Raw genomic sequence first — 5,536 nt, forward strand, 5'->3', positions numbered from 1 at the left:
TGGGAGGACTTCCTGGAGAGGTTCCTTCACCTCTCCAAGCCATGGTTAATCCATCTGCAAAATGGTGTTCATAATAATGGGTTGAAGTTTAAATAAGATCATGCATCTTAAGTGCTGTAGCACATATACTGATACATAGGAAGAACTCAATAAAACATAATATGGATAATAACAATTATTGTGATTACTATTATTACTATTGTCAACTCCATGCAGGACCCCTCACCCCCCCCACCCCACCCCTGCTCCCCCAACCAGTCTTTTCTTAAGCTTTTCTGTCTCTGAGCTTGCTGGTCACTATGTACTTCTCCCCATCTCCATGAGACCAACTCCCTCCTAAACTTTAAGATCAATCTATTCCTTAATTGCTACCTTCAGTTAGAAGTCAACTCTCCGCTACCACATGGAAAGGACTTAGGTTCTATTTTTATTTCTCAGCACCACTCTTTGCAGCTCACCTGGAAATGAAGTAATATTCCTTATTCCACAGGGCTACTTTTTTGCTTCGATGAGGTGATGCACCTTAAACTCTTAGCTACTACTTTTGTTGCATTAGTTCCTCACAAGGATGTGATACTGACTGGAATCACCATAAAGTCCTGTTCTCTGACCCCAACTGGACCCTCTGTCTCTGGTCACTTCCCAGCGCTAGTCTCTGAAGCTCCTCACCTCTCTTCAACCCTTATGCCACTCTCCTATCAACAACCTGCTTGTTGTTGAAGTAAAAATGATGCTTCATGGAGAAGCCAAGATGCTCAGTGGTAGGTTCTCTCATCTCCCTCCCTGAGTGGCAGCAGATTCATATCTGTTCCAGCTCCTTGTGAGGTCAGCTCTCCTTCCAGGAACCTGCTCCACCAGCAATCCTTTTCTCTCTCCCTCTGGTTCTCTCTCGCTCTCATTTGTCACAAAAGAACTTGATGCAAAATACAACAATTTTTAGCTGGGCATACACACTGAGGAAACCAGAATTGAAAGAGACACGTGTACCCCAATGTTCATTGCAGCACTGTTTATAATAGCCAGGACATGGAAGCAACCTAGATGTCCATCAGCAGACAAATGGATAAGAAAGCTGTGGTACATATACACAATGGAGTATTACTCAGCCATTAAAAAGAATACATTTGAATCCATTCTAATGAGATGGATGAAACTGGAGCCTATTATACAGGGTGAAGTAAACCAGAAAGAAAAACACCAATACAGTATACTAATGCATATATATGGAATTTAGAAAGATGGTAATGATAACCCTGTATGTGAGACAGCAAAAGAGACACAGATGTATAGAAGAGGCTTTTGGACTCTGTGGGAGAGGGCGAGGGTGGGATGATATGGGAGAACGGCATTGAAACATGTGAATTATCACATGTGAAATGAATCGCCAGTCCAGGTTCAATGCATGATACAGGGTGCTCCGGGCTGGTGCACTGGGATGACCCAGAGGGATGGGATGGGGAAGGAGGTGGGAGGGGGGTTCAGGATGGGGAACACATGTACACCTATGGTGGGTTCATGTCAGTGTATGGCAAAACCAATACAATATTGTAAAAAAAAAAAAAAAAAAACAGATTCAGAATGAGTAATGAAAATATGGTATACCATTTGACATACAAAAAAACAAACTACTGATACATGCTACAACATGGATGAACCTCAAACCTATACTAAGTGGAGGTAGCCTGCCACAAAGGACCATCTATTGTATGACTCCATTTATTTGCAATACCTTGGATAGGTAACCCTATCAAATTAGGAAGCAGATTAGTAATGGGAATAGGCTGGAATGGAGAATGACTGTTAATGGGTTCAAGATTTCCTTTAAGGATGGTGAAATATCTTGGACCTAAATGGAAGTGATAATTCCACAATATTGTGAATGTCCTAAATGCCACTGAACTGTGCTGTTTAAAATGGCGAGGCTGTGAATAAGTTGGAATACTTGTGAACTGTTGATGGGATTGTAAACAGCTCTGGAAAACCATCTGGATATTCCTCAAAATATTAAAAATAGAACTACCTTATCATATAGTAATCCTACTTCTGGATATGTCTGTAAAAGCATTGAGAGTAGGATCTCAGGAAGATATTTGCACATCCCTGTTCATAGCAGCATTTGTCAAAACAACCATGAGCTGGAAGCAACCCAAATACCTATCACTGGATGAATAGTAAACAAAATGCAGTCTACCCATATAACATCATGTCATTCAACTTTGAAAGGAAGTTAATCCCATGTCATGCTGCAACATAAATGAACCTCAGGAACATTATGCTAAGTAGGATCAGTCAGTCCTCCCCAAAGGAAAGATCTTTCATAATTCCATTTCTTGAAGTACCTAAAATAGTCAAATTCACAGAAATGGAAAGTACAATGAATTTGGCCAAGGGCTGGGGGGAAGGGGAGATGGACAGTTACTGGTTAATGGGTATAGAGTTTCCCTTTTGCACAATGAATAGAGTTTTGGAGGTCTATATACAGCATTATAAATAGGCTTAACATTACCAAAAAAAGTTGTGTTTGACTCTTTGTGACCCATAGACTGTAGCCCTCCAGGCTCCTCTATCCATAGATTTCTCCAGGCAAGAATACGGGAGCAGGTTGCCAGGCTCTCCTCCGGGGGATCCTCCCAGGACTGAGCCCTGGTCTCCTGTATTGCAGGCAGGTTCTTTACCATCTGAACCACCAGGGAAGCCCAACACTACCAAACTGCTTATCTAAAAATGGTTCAGATAATAAATTTTATATTATATGCTTTACACACACAAAAGAGTAGTGCTGACCCATGCTACAACATGGAGGAAACTTGAAAACGGTATGCTATATGAAAAAAGGCAGATACAAAAGAATGCCTGATCCTATTAACATGAAATGCCTAAAATAAGCAAATCTATAGAGACAAAGAGCAGATTACTGGTTTCTAGGGGCTAAGGGCAATGAAGAAGTCTGGCTGCTAATGAGAGCAAGGTTTCCTTTTGGGATGATGAAAATATTTTGCAACTAGATACAGGTAATAGCTGCACATTGTGAATGTACTAAATGCCACTGAAATGTACACTTTAAGATGATTAATTCTATAGTATGTGAATTTTGCTTCAATTTTTTTAAAAGCAAAATGATCCCCTCATTCAGCCCTCTTAAACCTCTGCACTGTCTTTCCCCTGGTTCACAGCCCAGCCGGTCCCCAGAAATGGAGAAGGAGGCTCTCAGAGTGCCCAGGGCCCACCCTGAGCCAAGGGAGGAAGAATGCACCTTCTCTGGTTCAGCCTCCCTGCTCCTGCTGTGCACAGCCTCTGACCTTGACCCAAGCAGAAGGGGAGGCACTTCAGGACAGTTCTTCTGAGGGGTGGGCACCTTCCTGTCCCTACAGACTGGGACCCAGGTACCCCTTGTTTCTCTCACACACACCTACACATGGGTGTCCCCACATCTCCACATCCCTGCATCCCACCACCGTCTCCCCCACCACATACAGTATTTTATGTTCTTACTTCCACCAGATACGCACGTGGCAGTCCACTGCACTCAGACCTGTGCACTCACACAGATGCAGAGACCCCACCCTCGAGGCTGGATGCACGCCTGCCGAGTCCTGGCCTCCAGCACACCTGGACGTGCACCCAGACCTATACACTGTCACAGCACGATACTGAAGAAACTCGAGGAAGATGACCGATGCCTGTGCTGCTGTCTGGCAACTTTCACTCTGTGGTCTGCCTGACAACTACATTGTGCACACAAATGTGCATGAGTGTGTGTGCCCACTGGAGCCTGGGTGCAGGATTCAGGAGTAAGGAGCTTTTGCTCAGGCACTGCTTGCCCTGACCTTTGTTCCATTGGGTTCCTGATCTGCATTCCACACCCAACACTCCTATTATCCATGGCCAGTCCCCCTATCTCATGCTTGCATCACCTTCTCCAGGAAAACATCCAGGACTCACACTCCCCGCTCCTGGCAGCCACCAGGAGCACTCTACAGAGGTAGCAGAGAAGGCCCTGGCCCCCTCACTCACACAGGGAGCTCAGAAGGGAGTGGGTGAGGTGGGAGGCTTCTCCCTCACTTTATCCCTTTCTTCTCCAGAGGCACATTTCAAAAGCATCCCAGGGGAGCCTGGTGTAGGATGCAGGGGGGGCTCCCTCAGGGCCCAGAGTCAGGTGGGATGGGGCCTTTGGGGGACTTCTGGGCACACCAGGCACCCCTGGGATCAACCCACAGAGGTATATGCAGCCTGCAAACCTTCCCTGACAGCCCTCTGTGCTCTGCTGGGAGCTGGGCTATTTTGTAGCACCAAAGGGAATATTAGGTTGGGAGATAGAGGTGACAAGACAGCCCCTAACTAGACCAAGGAAGGAATAGAGAAGAAGTAGATGCCCCTCCCCTAATCTCTCAACCCCAGGGGCTCCTTCCCTTCCTGGAAGGGTCCACTGTGGGCCTTGGAGCTCAAAAGGCTATGACCATCCACACCCCATAAAGATACCCCTGGGCCATCCCAGAAGACATCACAAGGTTCCCAGACCAGACCTGTCCCCACTTTGGTCAGGAAGCCCTGGCTCCCAGCTACAGGAAGTGTCCTAGTAGACGCTGATGCTCTGACCTCTGTGGGAAGGAGAGGGGCTAGGTCAGACATGGAATCTCTAAAGCATGAACCTGCTCTGGACCCAAGCCCTTGAAACTGAAGGACTGGAGAGGGAAGGAGTGTCAGGCCCTGACATCCACAAACAACTGGGCTTCCAGGTTGTTGGGCTAAAATGCAGCTCAGTGTCTGCTCTCTTTCCATTTTCCACACTTTCATCTCCAAGACCCCAGCCTGGTTGGTATGAGCACATAGAACCTGGAGGATAGGTATTGGTGTAACCCTGTAACTAATAACCCTGTATTAGTGTCCTAGGGCTGATAAAGCAATTTACCACACAATGGGTGGACTTAAAGCAGCAGAAATTTATTCTCTCGTGGTACTGGAAGGCCAAAGTCAAAATCAAGATTTGGTACAGAGCCCATATTTGATCTCCCTGAGTCATACAGCAAATTCCCATTGATTATCTGTTTTATATACGGGAGGGGGTGGAAGGTGGGAGGGAGGTAAAGGAGGGAGGGGACACATGTATACCTATGGCTGACTCATGTTGATGTATGGCAGAGGCCAACACAATATTGTGAAGCAATTTTCCTTCAATTAAAGATAAATAACTTTTGGGGGAAAAAAGCATAAAGAATGACAAAAAGAAGAATTGGTTCTTCTGGAATCTCTGAAGGAGAATCTGTTCTATGCCTCGCTCCTGGTGGGCTGCTGGTAACCCTTGACTGCATTGATGCAATCTCTAGCTACTTCTTCAGATGGATTTCTCCTTGTATGGCTGTATATCTTTTCATGTTTTTTTTTTTTCTAATTTTATTTTATTTTTAAACTTTACATAATTGTATTAGTTTTGCCAAATATCAAAATGAATCTGCCACAGGTATACATGTGTTCCCCATCCCGAACCCTCCTCCCTCCTCCCTCCCCATACCATCCCTCTGGGCCGTCCCAGTGCACC

The sequence above is a fragment of the Bison bison genome, unplaced genomic scaffold (genome assembly GCF_000754665.1).
Source record: "Bison bison bison isolate TAMUID 2011002044 unplaced genomic scaffold, Bison_UMD1.0 scf7180017863978, whole genome shotgun sequence".
Classification (NCBI taxonomy): Eukaryota; Metazoa; Chordata; class Mammalia; order Artiodactyla; family Bovidae; genus Bison; species Bison bison.